Raw genomic sequence first — 26,284 nt, 5'->3', positions numbered from 1 at the left:
ATCCATGCTTGTAAGAATTAAGCTGACAAAAGGATGTTTTTTCTTTTCCCTTGTTTTAATTAACAATGCTGTATAAAAGAAGGAGAGAAAAAAGTAAAGATGGTGCTCATTTTCTATTGAATGCATGTGTGTGCGTGTATCTTTCTTAAGCATCTCTGCTGTACCTGGAATTACAGATTGTCAGCGGGTCTGACAGATGGCATCCCTGGGTGGGCAGCAGAGAGTCCCTTACTGGCAAAGGTAAGTGAAGGGGAGAGGTACCATGGGATCAAAAATCTCAAAAAGTAAAATACTACAGAAAATTATGGCTTTTACTGAAGGAACAAAAATTGTAATTAATAAAAAAACAGCTTCTGCTTTTATGCTTGCTATTAAAACTATATTTCCTTGTTTTTTTAAAAAAATTTTTAAAGAGAGAGAGAGAGAGAGAATTTAATATTTATTTTTTTAGTTTTCGGCTGACACAACATCTTTGTTTGTATGTGGTGCTGAGTACTGAACCCGGGCCGCACACATGCCAGGCGAGCGCACTACCGCTTGAGCTACATCCCCAGCCCCATTTCCTTGTTTTTTGTACTCAGGAAATTTAATGGTTCCTAATTAAAAACATATAAAAAAATTTACAAAAATATTTAAAAAAAATAGTCCTGACAGTTTACCTGTAGCTACTTTTTCTTTGTGAAAGTTGATAAAAAAAAGTACACTTTTATCTCCAGATGTAAAAGTGTGTAAATTTTTACAACAAACATGGAAAACTTGGATGAAGGTTCAGGAAAGGAAATCAATAATTTCAGTGAGTAAAAGTGATTCCTCAGATGATGAGGCCCCCATTTATGATACTTCTAAATTAAAAACAAAAATCCACCACTTACAAAAGAGGAACTAATCCTGTAAGTAAAGTGAGGGACTGAGGGACTCCCAGCAGCTACCAAAGCCCTATTTTGCTTCGGGAAACTCCCGCCTTCCTTCCCTGCACTGTAAGGGTTATGCTACGTCTTTCTACTTATCTAAATGGGTTTTTAAAACATTACACAATCTTGCAGTTAAAAGTTGGGTTTAAGTAATTGCTTAGTTTATGATTTAAGATAATTCATGCCAAAAAACTTAAATAATAGGATAAAAAACTAAAAAACTCTACTTCCAAGTAGACAAGTAACTCCCAGACATTCAGTTTTTTTTCACCAATTTTTAAATTGGGTAACCTCAAAAAATTTCACTGTGTATACCAGTACATTAATTTGGACAAGGATAGTAAATCATAGTATGGTATCTGTTAACAAAACAAGATATAAAGATATAAAATTTTGTAAATTGTGTCTTAAACTTGTATCATATTTTCAGCATCCAAACCTAAAAATTATGACTTATGGTTAAAATGCCTTATACATGAGGTGTCTACTCAAAACTTACATTAAAATACAAATAAAAAAAGCCTACAAGCTCAGTAGGAGACTCATCTAAGGCCTAAAAAAAAAAAGTAAATTGTATGGTATTTACTAATTACTGGCCAGTCACTTTTCTCTAGGACTCTTGCTTTTTCTTAAGATCTGTATTTTTTTTTAACTCATGATTTTGATCCTATAAACTTAGGTTAATGTTTTTCTGATCAATTCTATTTTTAATCAACTATAAAGTTTTTTTTAAAAAAACATTACAATAAAAATTTCACCTACAAAAAAACTACAAGGACTTTACTATTATGTTATGTGAACACACTTGTGTTATGTGTTATATGTCTATATGTACATATGTTCATATATCATATATATGATATACAAATTAACATATATAAAAACACAAAAATTTTAAAAATGAATCCAAAAATCTTTAATTCATGTGATTAAAATGGTTCAATTTAAATTTAATAAACAAATAAAAATAAATATCTTTAAATTTAAATTTGCAAGTTTTTCTAGGTGCTCAAAAAATCTAATAAAATATTAATGTCTATAAAATGTCTAATATACCTAGTTCTAAAGCTTTTCCTTCAAAAAAAATAACTAACACTGTTCAATATACTTGTCTAATATTTTGATAAAATAAATAAAACAAATTTGATATAAATTACTCATTCAGAAATACTTTTGTTAAATATCTGATTAACTTACTAACGTCTGTATCAGTTTGTTTTTACAATCAGTCATGTGTTTAAAAACCAAAAAACTTCTTAAAACATGTTTACCCATAACATTGTGTTTATTGTTTTATATTTTCTAAAACAAGTAACCATAAAAATTAAACAACTAGTTAAATAAAAACTGTTATTTTAAAACATTGTACTGTCATTTCTTTAAAAGCTAAACTTGGTCAATATAAAAACATCAATGTAATTGTGATACTATTAATGTACTCATATTTTCCATATATACAATTCTGTAAGGTAAAAACTTTAAAAAATCATTATATCAAACTAATGTTCTAAGATTGTATGGTAATTTTAAGCTTAAAAACATATTGGAAATTTATTTACCTGTTATCAATAAAATATATAAAGTTTTATATTACTTTTTACATTAAAGTAATTTAAATATTTTTTAAGTTAATGAGAGCCTAATCTATATAAAGGTTAATATTGATAAACACAAAATATTTTACTACCTTTCCACCAATGGTTAAAAATTTTCAACCTTTCTTTAATTCATGTTTTAAATGTGATATCATATGGTGTTAACTAATGTTCATGTAACCTCAATTTATGTAAACTTTATAAAATAATATTTAAAAGACAAAAATCAACTTAAAAACTAAAACACTTAAGATTTATAAAAGGCCCTGCCTTACCTGAGATAAGGCTCTCTGTCCCATATTACTACATATAAAAATAATTACAAAAACAATAGGCCAAATTTTAGTTCATTTAAAGTTATGTTCAAAAGTTGGTTTTTTTTCTATCAAAATTACTAAAATCTCAAACAAAACATATAATATGTAACTGAGCCAAAATTCAAGATAACTATTACACAAATTAAATATGTTTTCACTCATTAATTTTATTTTATAGTTTTCTTATAAATGGTCTAAAAATTATCTGTTAATGTTTTACAAAAGTACTACTTTAAAAACACACAAACTGAGTTAATTTAAGATAATAAGCCATCACCTACAAGACAGATAGGATAATACAAACCCCAATTAATAAAAAAAATAAATAATTATAAAGTTATAGACATTAAAGCCCAGTACTCTTAATATAAGACTGTTAAAATTTATTTACTAAATGTTTAAGATAAAAATTTAAAATTAAAGTTAAATCAAAAGGGCCAAAAAACCCAATATTTGGCTCTTGCCCTCTAGGTCAATCTAAATCCAAAAAACAAACAAACAAAAGAAAAACTTCTTTAAAAAACTTTACAACTCTGGGTCACATGACCTCTGGATCAGGGAGATTAATGAGACCACTAAAAAACAAAAAGCCAATCAGTACATTTGCTATTAAAAAAAAAAAAAAAAAAAAACAAAAACAAAAAAAACCATTCCTGATGCTTCCGAGGGAAGCCACATGGTCAAACAAAACCTGGACCCATCCTAACACAAATAACACTAACAAAACTAAAAAAAACTACTATAAATTTTCCCCAAAAATAACTCCCATAAAAACTCAACTAACTATTAATAATAGATAAAAACAAAAGTCAATTTAACTACTTCATATTGAACACTCAACAAAAACAGTTAAAACCAAAACTTAGCCATTCCTGGGCATTTTAAATAATAATAATAATAATAATAATAATAATAATAATAATTTAAAATATACACCTTACATTAGCCTAAGATAAATAAAACTAAAAACTACAAAAAAATTCTCAGACAAAAATGTCTGATAACTAGAAAAAAAGACTAACAACAAAAAAAAAATGCCAAAGACAAAAGTTTTTAGTTTAAGGCCTACAGATATTCCTAACCTACACAGGTAGATTTAGTGTTTACTAGTATAATTATCCAACCCTAAGTAAAAAAATTAAAGGTTTCTCTATTAAACACAAAGGTCATTCACTTTTACCAAAACCACTTAGTAAAAAAATACTGCCTCTGATTTAGCCTCCAAAATGTCTGCCTTTCTATCTATGGATCCCCAAACTTTACATTCTCAATTTCACCTTAATGCTTCTTCTTTAACTTATCATTGTAAAAATTCTCATAAAACAACTTCTCAAATTATTCACAATTGTTCCCTCTACTCTACACAGATACACTCTCCTAATTTTGACATAATTCCAGAGGCCTTTTACTGGGTCATTTATAACAAATAGATGTTTCTCATTAACATTTTTGACAAATTAACATATATTCATGTGTCTATAGATACTTACTCTCATTTCATTTATGCTTCTCCTCATTCAAAAAAAAAAGTCAAAGATGTAATTGCTCACTGTACAAAACCTTTTTCTATTATGGGTCTCCTAAACATATTAAAACAGATAATAAAACAACATATACTAATACATCATTTACAAAATTTCTTCACACTTATGATGTAAAACACATTACAGATATTCCTTATAACCCTCAAAAACAAGATATTGTAAAACAAATTCATCAAACTCTTAAAACATATCTGTCAAAAACAAAAGGGGGGAGTAGTGGCAGTCCCAGCTCTCATTTAGCATATGTATTATTTATTTTAAATTTTTTAACTGTAGACCCTACAAAACTGACAGCTGCAGATTGCTTATGGCATGCTAAGGGACAAACAGCCCATCCACTTGTAAGGTGGAAAGATGTTTTAACAGGACAATGGATGGGTCCTGATCCTGCATTAATGTGGGGAAAAGGAGCTGCCTGTGTTTTTCTGCAAAATGATCCTGGACCTCGATGGATTCCTTCTCGTTTGATACAGTTTGACTCTTCTAAAACTACATCATAAATGCTTTTATCTCTTTGGTTTGTTTTATCTTATAGATGCTGTCCCTAACCTTTTTTCTCCTTTTCGGAGCTATGGAAGTTGCCTCTTTCAATTATACCAATGTATGGCTGAGATTGGCAGGGACTGATAATATCTGCCTAAAACAAGATGTCCATTTGGGAGCAGTATTGGGTTCCTGTTTACTACCTGTCTGTCATCTAGCAGAAAAAATTAAAAAAATATATAATCTTTTTCTCCAATTTTGATAAAACTATTATTTATGCTAATTATTCTATTTGGGGCAGCCTTTCTTATCACCTACCCCAAAATGCAGTTCAAGTTATAACCACTACTGTTATTGTAACAGATAATGACACCTGTGCCGAGTTTCACAATTGTGCAACTAAATGTAGATCTATGGGACCTTCCTTTACATGTAATAATTCCTTTACAGTTCTTTCAAGTTATGAACATGTGCCACTTCCAAGAGACTGTTTTTTTTTCCTGTGAAACTTATACATTCAACTACATACCGGCAAATATGACTCATGGAACACGTTGCTGTCTTAGTCGTCTCACAATTTTCCTTTCTTCCATTGGTGATTTACTTCCTGAACATCCTTCTTGTGGCTTATGAAGAATGACTACGCTAACATTGGACTATAAGGATGATATAAACTTATTATCTAAAACAGAGTTTGATGCATTGACTTTTTCCCCTTGTAGGGATCCCAGGATTGGCAGTAGGAGCATATAAGACAGCTATAAAATTGACATGTGTAATGACAAAAAACATTAATTGTACATGTACCGCTCTAGCCTTTTTAAATAAAGAACAACAGGTTTTACAACAAGCAGTTTTGGATAATAGAGCTGCTATAGATTATTTACTATTGTTACACCATAAAAAATGTATTCAAGTAAAAAATATGTGTTGCTTTAATCTGACAGATAACATTGTTCCTATTGATACAAAAATTTGTCATTTTAAAAAAATGATTGATAATATCCAGACAATATAAAAAAATTATTTTCATGGTTAACATCTTAACTTCCTAATATTTCCTGGTTAAAACAATTAATGATATGTGTAATTTTGATACTTGACATGTCTATACTTGTTTGTTTCATTGGTCGCTGTAGGATCACTTGTCTCTCATCTCGTCCTCCTGTGGTGACTTCATACGCCCCCTGACGGTTTGGATGATTGTTGCCAGTGACGGGTAAGATAAATCACTACACATATCAACCTAAAACAGAGGTTTTCATTTTCCATCAATGAAAGTCCTCCATAACAGGTAAAAATGTTACAATATGGTTCACAACCTAAGACAGGCACAATTGCTGTCATTGTTATTTAAGGGGGAACTGTGAGCTCACACACACAAACAGTTAAGTTTTGCTGTGCTTAGCAAAACAAGGAGTTCTGTGAGAAAGTATGAACTCTTTGAACTATGTCCTTGTGGCTGTCTTAAGAAGATAGGGGAAAAATGTTCTGCCAAGTTAAAATATATATATGTGTGTATTTTCCTGGAAATAACTAAACACAAGTTAATTGATAAAAAATATGGAGCACTGTGACCATAAACAAAGTTTTCCTGAAAATGTTTATCTATGCTTGTAAGGATTAAGCTGACAAAAGGATGTTTTTTCTTTCCCCTGTTTTAATTAACAATGCTGTATAAAAGAAAGAGAAAAAAAAGTAAAAGTAAAGATGGTGCTCATTTTCTACTGAATGTGTGTGTGTGCATGTGTCTTTCTTAAGCATCTCTGCTATACCAGGAATTACAGATTGTCAGTAGGACTGACAAATTAGCACTGCATATTACAGAAAACATTTTTCCTTTGGATTTTGGGAATTGGCTTAATTCACTTAGCATGATATTCTCCAACTCCATCCTAATACTGGCAAATACCATAATTTCACTCTTCTTTAAAGCTGAGTAATATTCCATTGAAAAGATATACCACATTTTCTTTATCTATTCGTCTATTGAAAGATACCTAGGTTGGTTCGATAGTTTAGCTACTGTGAATTGAGCTGCTATAAACATTGACATGGCAGCATTATTATAGAATAATGATATTAAGTCCTTTGAGTATAAAGGAGTAGTAGAATAGCTGGGTCAAAAAGTGTTTCCATTCTAAGTTTTCTGAGGAATATCCATACTACTTTCCATAGTATTTGCACCACTTTTTAGTCCCACAAGCAATGATTGAGTGTACTTTTTTCCCCACATCCTTGCCAACATTTATTGTTGTCTGTATTCTTGATGGTTGGCACTCTGACAGGAGGGAGATGAAATATTATTTTAGTTTTGATTTTCAAGTCCAATATCATTAAATAGAGAAAACTTGAAAGAATTCCTCTTAAAAACTGGAACAAATAAGGATATCCTCTTCCACTAGTTCTATTCAACATCATCCTTGAAATTCTAGCTAGACCAATTAGACAAAAGAAAGAAATTAAACGGATACAAATAGGTAAAAAAAAAAAAACTATCACTGTTTGCTAATGACATAATTCTATATTTAGAGGATCCAAAAAATTACACCAGAAAACTTCTAAAACTAATACATGAATTCAGCAAAGTAGCAAGATATAAAATCAACATCCACAAATCAAATGCATTCTTATACATCAGCGATGAATCCACTGAAAGAACAACTAGCAAAACTATCTCATTTACAATAGCCTCAGAAAAGTAAAATATGAGGGGATCAATCTAATAAAAGAGGTGAAAAATTTCTTCAATGAAAACTACAGAACCCTAAAAAAAGAAATTGAAGAATACTTGAGAAGATGAAAAGATCTCCCATGTGCCTGGATAGGCAGAATTAATATTGTCAAAATGGCCATAGTACCAAAAGTTTTATACAGACTTAATGCAATTCCTATTAAAATCCTAAATAGCACTCTTCATAGAAATAGGAAAAGCAACCATAAAGTTTATTTGGAAAAATAAAAGACCCAGAAGAGTTAAAGCAATTCTTAGTAGGGAACATCTCAGTATCATACCTTAAACTATACTGCAGAGATATAGTAACAAAACAGCATGTTATTGGCACCAAAACAGAATTGAAGACCAATGGTACAGAATAGAAGACACAAAGATAAACCCGCATAAATACAGTCATGTCATACTAGACAAATGTGCCAAAAACATTCACCTGAGAAAAGATAGTCTCTTCAACAAATGCTGCTGGAAAAACATGAAATCCATATGGTGCAAAATGATAAAACTTCTATTGCTCACCCTGCACAAAAATTAACTCAAACTGGATCAAAGACTTAGGCACTAGAAAAGAGACCCTGCACTTAATAGAATAAAAAGAAGTCCCAAATATTCATGATATCAGCCTAGGATTGACTTCTTTAACAAGACGCTTAAAGCAGAAGAAGTAAAGTCAAGAATCAATAAATTGGGATTTAAATGCAAAAGCTGTTTCTCAGCAAATGAAACAATCAACAATGTGAAGATAGAGCCTACAGATTGGGAGAAATTTTTTACCACATACACCTTCGATAAAGCATTAATCTCAAGGATATATAAGTAACTCAAAAAACTTAACAAGAAAAAAACAAATAATCCAATCAATAAATGGGCTAAGGAACTGAACAGACACTTCACAGAAGAAGAAACACAATTGATCAACAAATATATGAAAAACTATTCAACACCTCTAGCTAGTTTTATTTAATATCCTTCAGATAAGTATGGTTGATCATGCCACAATCATGTGATAGGTCAGAACAAAACCAAGAAGATACCAGACAATTTAAATAAGTTAAACATAAAATTGAATGTAATCTTTAGGTAAGTATGATGTTTATAGAAAAAAAATAAAATGATGCTTATGCTAGGTGAAATAAGCTAGGCACAGAAAGATAAACACCTTATAAATATAATTATATGTGGAATATATAAGAGAAGGACTCACAGAGGTAGAGAGTAAAATGATTCCACAGCAGGGTGAGGTGGGTTAGGAATAAGAACAAAAGTGCAATCCTTGTAAAAGGGGACAGGTTTTCTGTCATACAGGAGGAATGATTTCCAATGGTCTAAGGCATAGTGTGATGATTCTAGTTAATGTTAATGTATTATGTTTTGTTAAAATCAAATAAGATTATATCTTAAATATTCTCTTCAGATAAAAGTGATTTTAAAATTTCAGAATAGTGAATCACATAGAAATGGAAGTGAATAAATGATTTGTTTCACAAGTAGGAAGAGTGAATGAAGATGTTGAGAGATAGAGAAATTGGGAAAGACTGCTAATGATCATGGAGTTTCCTTTTTCTGTGATGAAAATGCTCTAAAATTAATTGTGGTGGTGGTTGCACAACTCTGAACATGGTCAAGTACGTTGTAGCATATACTTGGAATGGTTGAATTGTTGTTATGTGACGTACAACTCAGTAATGTTGCTTTACAAAATGAGGTAATGTACATTCTGAACTTTTTTCTCTGACATTTCATCAACTGCAGTGTCTATGAGTCTCTGACTGTAGTATCCTGGTTGTACGACCACTGAAATGAAAAGTTGTGCTGCAATTGTGTACAATGAATGAAAATGCATTCTGCTATCATATATATATCCAATGAAAATACATTAATTAATTAAAAAACCCATTAAAAAAGAAAAAAAATTAAGACACTCCCAGAAATCAAAAGCTGGAAGAATTCAACAATACAAGTTTGCTTAAAAAATACTAAACAAGTTCCTTCAGATTTAAATAACACAAGAAAATAAGTGACGTCATTATAAAAATTTTTAAAAAATCACTAGTAGGACTAGGGATATAGCTCAGTGGTAGTGTTGGCCTACCACACTGAGGCCCTGGGTTCAATATCTTGCACTGAAGAATTAAAAATAAATTAATTAATTAAATTAAAAACAATGGTAAATGTCTGTTCATTTCTGTCAGAATTACTTCCTTTATCTGGTGGCTCACACTTGTAATTCTAGTGATTCATGAGCCTGTGACAAGAGAATCGGGAGCTCAAAGTCATTCTCAGCAAATTTGTAAGGCTCTAAGTTACTTAGCAAGACTCTGATTTAAAACAAAATATAAAAAGGCTGAGGATGTGGCTCAGTGACTAAGCATGCCTGGGTTCTATCCTCAAATGAAAAAGAAAGTTACTTCCTTTCAGATGTGTTACATAGGCAGTCATGTTCAGGGAAATCTAAAACCCCCAGTGATTGGCAGGATGAATCTGGAGGATTGCTTAAGCACAGAAAATCAAGGTCCGCCTAGGAAACAGCAAGACTTTCATGTCAAATGCGCGCACGCGCGCACACACACACACACACACACACACACACACATACACACACACACACTATGACTCTCTGACTAATATTCTGCAGCATTTGTGTTAGCCAAATGAACTCAAGATGTAATAAGATATATGTTTTAATTCCGTCTACTTGGAAACCTCTAGTCAAGTCATCTTTTGCTGTTCTATCCCATATATCATCAATAAATCAAGGAAGAACTAAACACATAGATACAGAGATGCTGCACAACTTCACATGCAATTGTCTGAATTTGTTTTAGGATACCAACGAATGTGGGTGGTTTTCAACAACTATCCAGCCATAAGAGAACAAGGCTCAACATTACATACGACTGATAAAAAGTGGCAGACAGTTCTAGATTTGCACAGAATATGATTTATTGGGGAGCTTACTGACAGCAGTGTGGATGTAGGCACGAGCAAGTACCAGGAGATCTCTTGTTGCTATCCATCAGTACATGTCTGTCACACCTAAACAGAAAAAAATTCATAGTCAGAAAATGTGAATGAGGAGACATGTGTGGATCCACCTTTCACTACAGTATCCGGGACTTACCTGATGATAGCATAACCCTTGTGTTTGCAAATACAACCACAATTACTGTGTAGGGACACACTTCCACTGCAACTTCATGCCAAGCACCTTGACTCACTTCTCCATCACACAGGCTGTGCAACAATGGGGGATGGCTCCATTCCCATAGTTAGAGGCCCTTGTTCTCCCCCATGCTATCAGTACAGCTTGACATTTGCAGGCAACACCACATCACCTGTAACAGGATGCCCTTGTGTGTCCACTTACCATCAGAGCCCCTGAAGGCTCTGCTGCATTCCAGGTGACAATAAAGTCATAAGGTAAATAGCAGCGAACCAAAAACAGCACATGAGACCTGCTTTGCAGCCTTGCCCTCACATTCTCTGCTGTGGTCATGTTCTGTTGGAAGAGCCAGTTCCTGAATTCAAGTTCCAGACTTGACACCATTGTTCTCTCTTCTCTTGAACTTTAACTGTTGTAAAGTGGGGAAGCTTATACTAATCTGTAGGGGAAAAACCTACAGAGACTGATACAAAGAACAACAACAGCTGAAGAAACAACAAAACTTTTCTTAATTGAAAAGACACATACCAGGTCTAAGTGGCACAGTGATGGGAGACCTGCTCCCCTGAGAAGATCTGAAAAATGTACACAGCTAACTAAGTATTTTGTTTAGTGGGCCTAGACTTTCCTAGGAGAGACTAAAAGATTTGAAGAAGTCCTCCACCATAAATTAATATTTCATCGTATAATACTCACAAATTTTGTGTCAATTTCGTTTTGCAAAAAAGTGCCATGTGAATATTATGAGAATATTTTTTAATTGTGTAGTATTACTTAGAAAACATTTATTCTTAAATTGTCTTTGATGTAACATTATGATGCAGAGTACTCATAATTATACATTGTTTGTGTGGTGAATATTTTGTGGTGAAATACAATGTAAGTATGTGATGTAGCAAAATAAGTGTAATAGAAGTGATGATGAGGACAAGAGGAGGAGGATCAGGAGAAGGAAGAAAAGAAGGAGCAGAACAGGGATGTTGGTGGTGGAATGAGCACACAGATAAGCTGTGGGGACAAACATACCCAGTGTTAGCATCATTGCCCTTTCTGTGATGGAAGAAGGAATTAACATTAGTTCTGATTCCCATTTGCATACACAGTTAGGAAAGATCCTTTAGGCCTAATAGATAGGTTTCTCTGAACAGAACCCTTTGTAATAGAAATGCAATTTATTCTGCATTTTCCACTCTTCAATCAAAACACATGGACCAGAGATAAATTTTATATTTTATATCTGGACACTCAATTACATGTTCCGTACATGGCCTGTCTCAGAGAACACTGCAGAGATCACCTCTCTGCACTGTGCTGAGAAGGATAGGGTGGGTGAGATTGCCACAGAGGGAGGCTATACTCCCTACCCAAATCCTCTCTGGTGACAGGGGCTTAAGAGTTATCTGGAAGAGGAAATCTCCTGCTCTGAAGCTCCTACACATTCAGGTGGCAGGAAAACTGCTGTAAGTAGCAGTCAAAACAGAAGTTGAAGATTCCCAGGAGAGCCCAATTGGAAGGCCAGCTTTGGAGGTCAACAGGTATCCAAGGAGCAGTTCTCAGATTGAAATTCAAAAGAGGTCATCCAATATCCTCGGGCTGTAGTGACTAAAGGTTCTGAGGGTCAGACTCACACTGTATCATCCCAGAACCACAGCAGAAGCCTGAGCATAGGAGAAAATGCAGTGGAGGAAATGGTTCCAGGTATCAGTCTGGACAGCTGCTGCAGAGCTCTACATACCCTAGAGAGAGTATATGATGTCCAGGTGCTCTACCAGCAAACTCATTGTGAGAGGAGAGAGACCCAGAGGCCTGGGTTTTTCAACCACATAATCTGCCTGTGAATCCTATCCATTTGCAGGGTACAATGCCTTGCTCTCCAGTGGTGGTCCTTGGGCTGATTCCCTTTGTCTTCATTATTTGCAGAGACACCCAGCCCTCCACACTTACCTCTTTTTTCCACCTCCAAATACACAGCTCTGAAGATGGCAGCTCCTCTTCTCAGGTGCAATCTCGAGGTTTTGGGAGACTCCAAGGAATTTTCCCTGGAAAGAGTACTCATCAACTCACTTAGGACACTCTGAGTGTATGTATGTGTGTACCTTTTTCACCACATCCTCGCCAACAATTCTTGTTGCCTGTATTCTTGATGATTGCCATTCTTACAAGAGTGAGATGAAATCTTAGGGCAGTTTTGATTTGCATTTCTCTAATTGCTATGAATGTTGAAAACTTTTTCATATATTTGTTGATCAATTGGGTTTCTTCTTCTGTGAAGTGTCTATTCAGTTCCTTAGCCCATTTATTGATTGGGTGATTTTTTTTAATGTTAAGGGTTTTTTTTTTTTAGTTTTTTATACATTCTAGAGATTTATGCTTTCTTGGAGGTGCATGTGGTAAAGATTTTCTCTCAGTCTTTAGGATTTCATCATGTTATTAATTCTTTCTTTGCTGAAAAGAAGTTTTCTAATTTGAATCCTTCCATGTATTAATTCGTGATTTTACTTCTTGCACCTTAGGAGTCGTGTTAAGGATGTCAGATCCTAGGCTGACATGGTGAAATATGGGCTGTTTTTTTCTTCTATGAGATGCAAGGTGTCTCTTCTAGTGCCTAAATCTTTGATCACTTTGACTAATTCCCAATAAAAAGGGGGCACTAGGGAAGAACAGTGTTACCTTAGATTAGGTAGGGGGAAGTGAGGGAGGGTTGGCATAGGAAATATAGTAGAATGAAACAGACATTATTACTGTATATATACATATACATTAATATATACGTATATATATGATTGCATGACCAATCTGCAACATGTACACTCAGAAAAATAAGAAATTATATCCCACCTTTGTGATATATCAAATTGCATAAATGTTTTCTATTGTTATACATAAATAAAACAAATTTTAAAAATTAAAAAAGTAAAAAGGTTTCTATTGCAGGACTTCATAAAAATGAAATCACAACTATGGGACAAATGTGCAGCTGAGGGTACATGGAAAGTAAAGTAAGAAGGTGCGTGTCCATGATTCACCTTCAGCTGAGTAGGATGTTATCAATGGTCCCTCAGCAGGTTCCATCCCAGCCTATGGCCAGTCTCTTGGAAGGTCAGCAAGCTTATCTGCTGATCTGGACCCAGGACACACCAGAGCCCAGGAGGTTTGGGACAGCAGTCATGGTATTAATTCCTGGCAGGACACTCTAATCTCGTGCCTTGGAGTTCAAATTATTTTCTGCATAGAAGCATCTAAAGAAATTTTTGGCTCCACAGCTCTTTCTCAGTTTCTTCTATGAAACAGCTGATAAGAATGTCCCTACTTGTCCTCAATGAAGAGCCCAAGAGGAATAGCAAATTTTCATGGCCACCAAATACTCACTGCTGAAGTTCTGAGAGGGAATCAGAGAGGCTGGGGGAGCCCTGATGTGTTTTTGGTCACTGAAGACAGATCTTTGAAACATTTTCACCATGGTTGGACAGATGTCCAGCTCACTCTCATCTCTTTCTACACAAGTGATCAACCAGCCTAGATACCAGGCTCAGCTACCACAAGACCCTGAGCTGGATCCATTATAAATCATGAGGTCAACCCAACATATTCCTGGGGTGGGTCCCTCTTAATGGGTCCTTGATCCTCAGGTTCCTTCTTCTTTCCTCTCGGGAAGACCCATCAGCTTTGCTGTCTTGACAATGTCTCCCTCAAGGTCAGTGTTCCAGGTCAGAGGGCCACAATTACCTTCTCTGGAGAGAAATGCTCTGAAACACATGTTCAGTGGGACCAGAGAAGAGCCATTTCAGTCCTCTGTATTGGTGATTTATTAGCACAGCAACTGACCTTCAGGAATCGCTGACTGATTCTCTGGTTCTAGCTTGGGGAATACAGCCACCCTGACCATCAACAGGGTCCCAACTACACCTGAGACAGGCTATTATTTGCGTGGGTGGAAGGGGGACAGCAGTGCAGAAGTGCACTCAATAGATGAGGAAGCGAGACATTAAACTCCTTTCTTTTCTGTGTCACATTCTTATAGCTCCCAGAATAGGAGCTAAAGTCCTAAACTCATCTTCCCAGCTCACCCAGATCTGAGGTCGTAGGCTGCCCTTTCTTTCCAGGACTCCAGTTGGCTCTGCAGAGGAGATTGGTGTGAATTTAGAGGTGACAAATGGATTTACTGGCTCTCCCTGTGGGTTTTTGTTTTGTTTTGGGTGTTGGTTTTTTTGGTTTATGTGCATGTGTTGAGGATAAAGGGTCTGGGTGGATGGACAGAGAGAAGGTTTCATTTGACATCTCTTCTTGATTTGTGAAATTACAGTTAATGTAGACTAGAAAACTTTAGGTCCATATGTCCTTGATTAGTCCCAGGAGTGCCCAGCTCTTGATAAACACCTGAAGCCCCAGTCTCCTGTGAAGGTTATGATTCTAAACACAGCCAACCCGTGTATTGGTTCCTGTGGTATCCCCCATCTACCCTCTGCAAGACCAACTCTCCATTCCCACGCAGAGTGTGATTCAGGCCTGATGATTGCCTAAGGCCAAGGTGCCCTGGCTTGGATCCTCTCTAGGATCCAACTTCATCTAACTATAGGTATCATAATTCCAACTGCCCTTTTAGCCACCAGGTGACCCTTGCATGCCTTTCAAACCCCATAGGATAAACAAGCATTAATATAGTCGCCATGTTTCTCATGCTATACATGTTTAATTTCTGAACTGATGTTGAATTTGTTAATTGTTCCTGGGACTGCAGCTTCGCAAGAGGAAGAGAAACCTGAGCGAGGACTTCTGTCTTGCCATGAGATGCCCTCAGCCACCTCAGGACTCTGAGAGTCTTTGTCAGCAGAAAGACTCTCACCAGTCTGATGCCGTGTTCTTGGACATATGGAGCTAAATAAACCCTTTATCCTCCTTAGTTACTGGTCTGTAATCAGTGATAGCAACAGGAAGTGGGTAAGGCAGAAAATTGGAACTAGATAATAAGACCTTTGTCAATAAACAATACATTAGAATTTAGAAACAGAGACCAGATGACCGTAGAGAAAAAGGCCTGAAAATGTTCAAAATGCTGAAAATGGAATGTTATGGGTGATTCTGGTGAACAGCCAGAAGATAAAATGACTAGGAAAAGATTATAACTTCTTCAAGACTGGCTTTGTGGTCATGACCAGAATGCTGATAAATTTGTGGGCAGATGAGTGTATTATTCTGTGAGGGCTTAGATAGAAGGGAGCAACAACTTCTTGGAAAACTGGAGCCAATACCATCTTCATTATGAAGGAGAAAACAAACATGCTGAACTATGTCTATGCCTTAGGGCTTGTTGCAAAGCCAGAAGTAAGAGTGAGGAGTAAGTGGTAGATGAAATTTCTAGTCAGAAAACCATTGAGGTTGTTGCCTGGGTACTTTTAACCAATTACAATAATATAAAAAGTGTAAAGGAATTATTTGAAGATGGAATTGATCAGTGAAAAAGAAATAGAATGTAAAAAGTCACAGCTGGGCCCTGAGGAACAAAAATACATGCTTAATAGAGAATGCATGTTATAAAGGATCACTAGCTAAGGGCTTTGTCAGAGAAAAGAGGCAGACAACTGTCATGCATCAAGAGAGTGGGGAAGAAGGCCCTCCAAAGAAGACTCAGAAGGCTATGGAAACAGAATGAATCTAGGGAACCAGCTCAGTGTTCTCTCCTTGGTCTTGTGTCCAGGACTGACTTGGCATTCTGCTCTCTGCACAACTATAAACTCTTTAGCTACCCCAGCAGGGGCTCAAATCAGTTCAGACTTGGCTCATGCTATCAATCCAGAGAGTACAGAGGTAAGCTTTGGCAGTGTCTACAGCCATATCTTACAAATAATGCAGGCAAGCAATGTTCTGCCTCTGAGCTCAAGGAAGGATTCACTAAGATTTCAAGGGATATGTTGATCTTCCTGGGAGCTCAAACAGAAATCAGCTACAGGGACAGAGGCATCACAGAGTCTGCCTTGGGACAATGTCTACTGAAGCTATAGGAGTGGCGTTTGTTTTGATGTCCCAGATGTGAAGAGCCATTGTCAATATATAACCCCTAGAAATACTACAGGTAGTGAACTTAAACCCATGAGAGCAGCTATGTTGACTGAGTTCAGCAATGTCATGGGGGCTGGGCTGGTTGAGGCCCTGGGGGCACAAACATCATCCCAATGTACATGGAATGCAAGACCTGGAGTTGTAAGTTTCAAGGTCTTCCCTCTTGGGTTTCAGAAGTGCGTTGGTCCAGTTTTTGTGTTCTACTTGTCTATTCCTTCTTTTAGAATTAGGAATGTCTGCTCTGGGACTACTGAGTCACTGTATCACACATCTAAAACTGTGAATTAGCAGACAACATGTCAGACAGATTTGATGTACAGGTTCATGACTGAAGGCTGTGCCCTGAGTTTCAAAGAAGACTGGATTTTTGATGTGATGTTAGAATGAGTGAAGAGTTGGGGCTATTGGGATTGAATGAATTCATTTATTTTATGTGAAAAGAACATATTTTTTTGGTGTCCAGGTGTTTAAGGTCCACACTTTAACTTACATTAAATTTTACCCTAATTGTCAGATATTAAGACGATAGGAACTTAACATGATTATGATATTTGGAGGTGAGAATTTGGGGAGGGAATTAAGTTAAAATGAAATGACAATGGTGGGGAACTGTTCCAAAGGGACAGTGGCATAATAAGACAAGCAGGAGAAACCTGTGCAAGGATATGTTTTCTCTATCACCATGTACTGCCTGGAGGCAACTTGAGACTCATACAGAGAGTCACCAACTGTAAGAAAGACATCATCACATGTTGCAGTATTGACTTCTAACATACAAAACTTCAAATCTATAAGTGGCTATTAGATAATAGAATGACTTTTCACACACAAGACTTAAGTGTGAACCCAGAGAGAGACCTGGGTAATGATCCAACTGCCCAGTATGTCATTGAGCCACAGTTTTGCTCCTTCTCCAACCTAGAAGCACAAACCCCCTCTCCCAGTGATCACCACTGGATCTGTCTGACATGTTGTCTGCTAATTTACAGTTTTAGATGTCTGATTCTTTGAAGTCCTATTTGGCCCCGCTTCTGCCAGGACCTGGATGCAGGAACTGTTTTCCAAAATATGCATCATTCCTGGATGACATGAACTTGTTCCATAACTGTGTGTTTGACATGTGAATTCTCCCAGAGGAGATTGACCAAAACATGAGGTTTCTGCTCTCATACCAATTTCAAGTCTATTACAGAGACTACTGAATGTAATTGCCCACACAGAAGGGCATCTGACACCCTACTCTGGAATTCACCCCTCCTCATTAGCCTCTCTTAATATTAGAATTGGAGCAATATCCCCAAATTTGAATAGTGGTGTTTGCTGAAATCTTACAGGTTTTGCAGATTCTCCTTCCATTGGTGGGAAGTAAAAAATCAAATAATCTGTTCATTATCTTATAAAATATTTGTCCATTCTTTTGGCTCGGAAAGCCCCAAACAACTAAAAACAAAATATTTGAGCTAATATGGAGAAATGAAATTTAGTATAATATCTCTCCCTGGAATTCTTGTGTCTCTCTAAACAATTCAACATACTTGCCAATTCATACTCATGCAATACAGATACAATGAAATAGCATATTGCCATGATGTCCTTCTTGTTGTCACATTCGTCCAAGCACACATGGAGAGTGAATAAAGTGCAGAGGTAAAATGTATACATGCACTTTTGTGCTTTTCATGTTAATGCACACTGTTTGTGATCCTGCTTTCTTAGAGGAAGAGAGAGGAACTCAGCTTCCCCATCAATGGCCCTTCCTATGCACTTCTAGACATGTTATTCCTGTCTAGCATATTCCACAGCTCATTCAGAAAATGACAGTTAGATGACTTTGTGTTTGGACATGCAGAAATCTACTTCTACCTTCCAGGATCCATTTGAATGTTATTGTAGGTAATCCATGAATTAACTCCATATTAAAACCCACCATAATTATGATTTCATTAGAACTTTAAAGTGGAACTAGTGGTGCCACTCACCATCCAAAGATGTTATTTTTAATTTGCTAATTTGAATGGGGTAGAAATAGAGGAAGACTCATAATATAGCATGAACATAACAGTCCTGGTATAATATGGTGTAGTGTTTCCCAGTCATGTAGTTCATGTTGCAAAAAACAGATCTGTCCTGGCACTGAGACAGCATCATTGAGAACCTGAAAGAAGCAGGCATAGCAGTGCCCATTCTAAACACAGGCAGCAGCTGCATTTTTCTCTCCCTGACATTTAAAATGCTCTTTCATGCTGGGCATACTAATTGGGGACACTTGTTGCAGCGCATAGTCCTTGAAAACTTGCTTCATATCCAGAATTGGGGATGAAAATGGGTATTAGAGTAGTTGCCCTTGAACTTTACTCATTAATTCTAAGGGTTTAGAACCAACAGAAAATAAGTTGGCCATCTATCTGCTACATCAAAAGATGCTGAACCATTCCCATTCTTTTCTGTAGAACAGACCTCAGGACAGTCATTTGGAATTGTTCTTTATGAATGTACCTACCTTACTTCTGATATTTATGCATATTCACACCACCAGTTATTTGAGAGCATTTTTATCACTAGTTCTGTCAATAGACCTATAAGCATCTGTTGCCATCTACACTGGACACAGAGCCCCTAGGTGGTACAGGTGTCCTCACACCTTCATGTGCCACTCATTTGCTGAAATGAATGACCTCCAAGCTCTACTGAGGACAGTCATCTTTGAGAACAGTCTGTGGAGGAAATGTTGCCCAGACTGTGAAACAACCTTGTGAAAGTCTATCTCCTGGGCTGTGAATTGATCTTCAAGACCAGGTCTCTCCTCTCTGTGTCTGAGGGCTGATCCCTGCTCTGGAAAACACAGAGCTCTTCCAGGAACTCATCTGAATTCTAGCTGATTTGCATAAAGCACAGGGATCCCCAGTAAAGGGATAAGTCAGTCTTAGCAGTAAGCCACGCAGTCTGAGCCTCAGGAAGCAATATCAGGGAAGCATCCACAATGGCCTAGACTTCCCTTCACTGCACAGGTTTTGCCCCAGGGATACTGCCCATCTACACAGTCCAGGTTTCTGGGGTCAGTCTATCCCTGATTCTGAGCTCTGCAGGCTCTGTCTATGGATGCTCAGTATTCTGATACAGGAGAGGGGGCTAAATGACTTCAGTTGAAGTACCCATAGTGTGCTCACTTGTCTGTTTAAGCCTGAAGGGAAGCAACTGTCAAAAAGATGTACAGGCTTCTTCAAGTTCAGAGGCACCATTTTTCTATTAGGCTTCTAGGCCACTGGAACTAAAAATGAAATGGGAAAGGTGAGGACCCAAAGAGTCCCTAGAGAGAGAACAGACTAGGCAGACAGGAGAATTTTTAGAAGCTTCCTTTATCATTATTCCTGCTTCTTTTATTTTTCTCCTGGAAGGCTTCATAGCCTCCTAAGGGTTGACTCAGCTACCTATAGTGTCAGTGAGCTCCAGGTAGACTGCTAGAACCATATGCTCTGAAGGTATATTAGGGAATGAAAGGGCACATTGCTACAAACAAACTCCAGGCTGGCCCCTGTATTATTCATCTATGATGATAGCACATGGCCCACAAATGTCTCTGGCCAATTACTTGGTTCCAATTTAGAAATCAGGGTCAATATGACCATCAGGTGAGGCTAGGCTGGGGACAAGAGTGACTATTTCTGTGCTGTATCACATGGCAGTGAGTGCCACTCACACTGGCTCTCAATACAATAACACAGATAGATTAACAGAAGAGACAGGCCCTTCCACACCCAGGCCTGAGTCTCACTCATCCTTTGAACAATGATCATGACTTTCATCTCCACTCACCCAGCTGGTTTCTCACTATGGGTAAGATACAGAAGAGCACAGCTGACTATTGGAAATGTGGCTTTCCCAAGAAATTATTTGGATCTTAAATCCAGTCACTTCCATAAAGTGCCTTGCAGAAAGAAGTTCACAGAATCCAGGATGGAAAAATACTCCAGAGAGCCTGATTAGATACCAACACTCTCTTCCCTCCATTTCACTGTGGAGTGTATCAGAAGGGAGACCTGGTTTCTGACCTTCCTCTCAGATCTTGGCATTGGGTTAAGACAAAAATTATGACATCAACAGTATGAAGTCTTCAGAATGAGAAGGGCTGATGTGCCCAGAAACCTCTTGGTATTTTATTACAAGATCACTTAAAATCCCATGCCATTAAGCAGTACACACAAGGCTCTCATTGTGTGATCAAAACAAAATTCACCTTATTCCCATAACCAAGGAGATATGTTCATGAGCCTCCCAAGTCTGACAATTAGACCCCGTGTAGCACAAACCAGGCACATGCTTGTCATTGAAGACCTAAATTCTGGATTTGAAAGGCAGTGTAGTGCACAGTTAGTAGTTTATATGCTAACAAATTGTGAAAATGTAACTTTTATTCAAAGATAAGTCCTTGAAAGGGATCAGAATCAACCACAGGTGTATGACCATGGGATTTGCAAAGCCATAATGAGATTTGTTGTCTATAAGAAAGAGTCTTCTGAAACCCTTAATAATATTATATCCAGGTTGAATTCTTCATACTGCCTTGGAAAAATGGTTTTTAAAGTTTACCCTCAGATTATTCAGATCACAAAGATATGCCATTGTAGACATTTTTTAAAAAGAAAAATAAAATTTCTACATACACCTTCCAGACTTGCACATTAGCTGATGTCTAATTTGTGGAAGTGCTGGGCCACACAGGGAAACACAAATTACATACCATTTCTGGCACAAACTACCATTGACAATTAGATTTATCTTTGATGCTAACAGACCCTGAGCTGTCAATTGATGATATTTTTTATGTAAATCCATAGGCCTAAGTGATAATTTAAGGAAATGACTGGGTTGAATATAAATAAAATGACAATTTTAATTCCTTCTAATATCCATATTTGGTCTTTGGGAATGGTGCAAGGAGTTTGAACACCCCTCCATAGTTTGTCCAGGACTAAGTGAGGGGGTAGTGATGACCCCTACAGGCAACTGGTTTAACCACAGGAAGAAATCCTGTAATTCAGGGTCCAAATTTTTGGTTCAAGATTTTCCCACAACTTTGCCCAGCATGGGATGACCCTTGTACATTGGGGGGGGGGGTGTTATTTATTGGAAATACAGAAGCTTCTGTTCTTCTCACCTTCTCTCAGAGTCCTTAGGGATTGACACTGCCTTTCTCAGCGCCATTCCTTTTTTTTCCCCCTATGAAATACATATTCCATCAAGGAATCTGTGGCTTATCAAGGAAAACATTGCTGTGTCACTCACCAGACAGTAAAAGATATTCAACAACTGTCCCAGGACAGGAGGCACAGGTTCTAGCCTAAGTTACTGCCTGGCTGCATGGTGGGTACAGGGTAGAGGAGAGAATCCAGGAACCACCCTCTGGGTATATTGAGCCCCAAATAAGCCAGGCAATGACTGGGGAACCCACTGTGTCTCATCTCTCCCTGTATTTGAGGTTCCTAATTTGCTACAACGATGTCATTGAACTGAGTTCATTACCTGGAAATTTCCCCATCAACAGCTTTGAATGCATTTGTCCTGCCATCAAAATCCTCCTTAGTAGACAATAGTATCTTGGACTGTAATAGTTGCAGTCCTGGTCCCCTCACATTGCCACTTTTCTTCTCACATTATCACACACCCAGACTCTTCCTCCACTTCATGGACTCTGCTGTCCCCCACACATATGCTGTGATTTCTCACCAGTCCTGAGGGCAGCTCCAACTACCCATCTGCAGGGAGAGTCCAAGCTGCCGGTTATATCCCAGCCTGCCTGTTACTCTCTCTAATCACTGTATTAGTTTTCTGCAAATAATTACCCATTAGTGATTCTTTAACTAATATTATTTTAATTAGTTGATTTATTTGTGCTCTTATTTTCCCAAGTAGGTTGTAGATTTTTAAAAAATAAGAACATATGCATGAAAACAGACTCATGAGCACATAGAGGCTAATTTTTATCTTCCAAAAACCAAATACTTACCTTATAAAAAAATGAAAAAACAAACAAATCCAAGGCATAATATTTGCTGGATTCCAGTACCCATCAAGTCATTGTGGGACCTGGGCCATTTTCAGCTTCTATTCCACCATTTTTACCATCCTACCTTTGCATTTTTGTTGTTAACTTCAAACTCCAGGATGGCTGTTGCAACTCAAGGCATCACACCTATATTTAAGAGGCAAAATAATGAAAAGAACAATATATTTCTCTTCCTCACAAATTCAGACTTGCACTAACAAGGAACTCTGGTCAACTTAGTGTTCCATTCCATGGTTGTATGTTGGACTACATGGTCAATCTTGGCTGCTTGGAACTTTAAAAATGTGTCTGGCTTTCAAAAAAGAGAGGGGATAAAACACAGGCTCTGGTGGGTGGGACATTCTGCACACAAGATGTGTCCAAAACACAGGCCCAACAGAAGATGGAATCCCCTAGAGCAAAGGATGTATCACATTCCTACTGAATTCCAGTGTGGAACATGGTAGAGACCACAATGGGTCTAAATAAGCATTGGTGGTGAATGGGCTCCTGTTTGTGTCTGTTGTTCTCACTACTAATTCATGTTGACTCTGCACCTTCAGCTGACCTGCTCCTCTGTGTCACCCAGCACCATGTCCTGGAATGAATTCCATGACCACTCACCACCCTAGAGAAATATGTAGAGATAACTCAGGTGGGTTCAGATCCTCCTTTTTGAAATGCTTTTGCTCTTATTTTGCTGTGCAATCTGAGCTGCTCCTTTCTAGTCCTGATAGTGGTCACGCCTGTATGATGAAGTTGAAATTCCTCCCTGGGCCAAAAGTTAAGGAATTCTGGGCCCAAGAGGCCCAGAATCTGCCTCTGGACAAGGATGCTCTGAAAATGCAGAACCCAATGTGGATTGGACACAAGGGGGCAGCAGAGAACCACCTGACAAAGCCCCCTAGGTATGGGCTGGGATTGGACTTCAGGATTCTAACATCCAGGAGGGTTAGTGACCACAACGTGAGATTCAAAAGAAAAGGTGAAAATTTTACTACAACATTGTCTTAGAAACAAGTGCAACATTTTTGGTCTCCATTTCTCTAGCTCTTCTAGAATTTCCATATTTGTTAGATGTTTGCAAAAAACAAATCTTACTGTTCTTTCTGACACCTCCTTCCCATGCCCAGCTCATCTCATTGAGCTATACTCTGGACCTGTCACACATTTACAAAACACCAGATCCTACCCTGGCAGGAGGGGTAGTGTCCACAACATAAACCTGAAGGAAATGCTGGATTTTTCTATTGTATTGTCACTAATACTGATGTACATATTCTAGGATATCTGTGTCTCACCAATCTGACCATTGTAGAATATCGCTGTTTATCTGGTAGGGGTTCAGAATTCCTCAGGCCGCCATTCATACTCTGTCAGTATTGCAACATATTTGTCAATCCTGCCCAGAATATGATAGAGTTGTGAGTCACAGCATGCAAGATCTTCATGAGGCCTTCACACCAGGGACAGAGAGATACAGGACCACATTGCACCTTTAAGATACAAGGTAAACTCTAGGGGAATTTAAATGACCCACACAACCTAGGAGCTGTATCTGGGATATGACCTCATAGCTGGCAAAACCTCCTACTGTCAACCATAGAGTTGGTTCAGTTTATAAAGAACCATCTTTAGCCTTGACAAATGCTGATTTGCATAAGAGGCAGCTGTCCCCAACAAGGGAATAAGAGAGACCTGGGGGAACACAGCCCTGCCTGGGACTCAGGAGGCAGCTATAGTACATCATGACCTGCACAGCCTTTCTCCTCAGCCTCCTGGCTCATTGCACAGGTAGTGCCTGAAGGCCTCAAAACACAACCCAGCCCAAAGCTCAATTATAATTAACCTGGCCTTAATCCTGAGCTTATCAGGGCTTTATCTGTGGTGGGCAGGTTGCTAAGAACAGGCTGTAGGATGACTATGGACTGAAATTCCCACACAGTGCTCCCTGGCTTGTCTGAGCCTGAGGAGGGAAGGGGTTGGGATTGTTCATGGGTTCAAATCTCTGTTCCTCAGTGAGGCTCATGGGCCCCTATGGTGCCATGCTGGTGGCAGGTTTTTGTCTCACTTCCCTGTCTGCCTATGTCACTGTGGTTTTGGTGCCAGAGAATGTCCTTGGTCCCACAGAAGCTCTCCCTGAAGCTCTTCTAGGCTGGGAGGGGGGGGGAAGACATCCCATAGGAAGAGTCTGTAACCAGTTGTTCCCCCTTTCCTTTTATTTCCTTATAGGTTCTATAGTCTCTTATGTGCTGACTCAGCCATCATCAGTATCAGTGACCCCAGGATAGACAGCCACAATCACCTGTGGAGGAAACAGCATTGGCAGCCATCTTGTGCACTGGTACCAGCAGAAGCCAGCACAGGCCCCTCTGCTGGTCATCTATGGAGACAGCAACCGGCCCTCAGGGATCCCTGACCAATTCTCTGGCTCCAACTCTGGGAACACAGCCACCCTGACCATCAGTGGGACCCAGGCTAGAGACGAGGCTGACTATTACTGTCAGGTGGGGTATAGCAATGCTGCTCACAAAAACTCCTATATCTCCACAGGATCAGTTGATTCTATTGGAATATGAGCAAGTCATTCTTGTTGACTTTAACTGCCAATTCCCAAAGACCCGGTGAGTCCACATTCACACAAAATGGAGTCTTAGCATTAAGGAGAATTTCACTGTGGCAGAGTCTTATTTATGGTTAAGGTGAAGAACAGGGAATAGTTCCAGATTTGGAGGATGTGCCCTGCAGAGGTCTAGGGCAGGTCTGTCAAGGAAGATTTTGAGGAGTATTCATGTAGCAAGCACTGTGTTGGGTAGAGTTGATACACACTAGGCATGGGGGTTTTGCTGAGTGTGGGTGGTGATTATATTAAACTCTATTTGATAATCTCACTGTTTTCCCAGGTCAGATCCATTTCTTTAGTGAACCCAGTTGTTTACCTGGTAAATCAGTTTTCAGGAATGTCCCATAGCAAAGAATGACAGTTTACTCCCTCATCTTCCTGAGCACAAGTGTCTTGGGTCCAACAGTGAAACTGGCACTGGTGACCTAAGTCCTCAGCCCCTACAAAAACTCTCTGCAGGATGACAGTGACCAGTTGAGAGGAGAGCATGTGACATTCCAAGAGAAAAACAGACACGTTTGTCTCTACTTACAGGGTAGAGAAGTGCTTTGTCAACCATCCCAGTTCCAGGGGACTCTCCAGTCGGTCAGGAATGAACATGTGACACTCCTCCAATGGTGTCCTTGGAAGGGTTCCAGTTGGAGGAAATGTCCTTCCCAGGTCCATGGCTTCCTGGCTGCTCTGAGGTCTAGCGCAGGGGGAAACCTGGCCATCCCTGTTCCAGTTCCTTCTCAGCAGTGTCTTCAGGCCCCTCCATTCTTCTGCAGAATCCCCTCGCATCATGCCTGCCTTTCATCCATAATCTCCCTTTCCT

At 38.0% G+C, this 26,284-nt stretch overlaps 1 long non-coding RNA gene across 1 annotated transcript; it reads left to right on the top strand.

The window, feature by feature from the left end:
- On the top strand, nt 1-25,738 carry LOC144375297 (uncharacterized). Its single transcript, XR_013434950.1, has 4 exons — nt 1-240; nt 5,990-6,069; nt 23,411-24,357; nt 25,080-25,738. It is a non-coding gene; the product is annotated as an uncharacterized LOC144375297 (long non-coding RNA).
- The last annotated feature ends 546 nt before the right edge of the window (nt 25,739-26,284 follow it).

Source organism: Ictidomys tridecemlineatus, chromosome 2 (assembly GCF_052094955.1).
Source record: "Ictidomys tridecemlineatus isolate mIctTri1 chromosome 2, mIctTri1.hap1, whole genome shotgun sequence".
NCBI classification, from domain to species: Eukaryota; Metazoa; Chordata; class Mammalia; order Rodentia; family Sciuridae; genus Ictidomys; species Ictidomys tridecemlineatus.
Note: the sequence above shows the minus strand (reverse complement) of the source record. Positions and strands in the feature narration are given on the sequence as shown.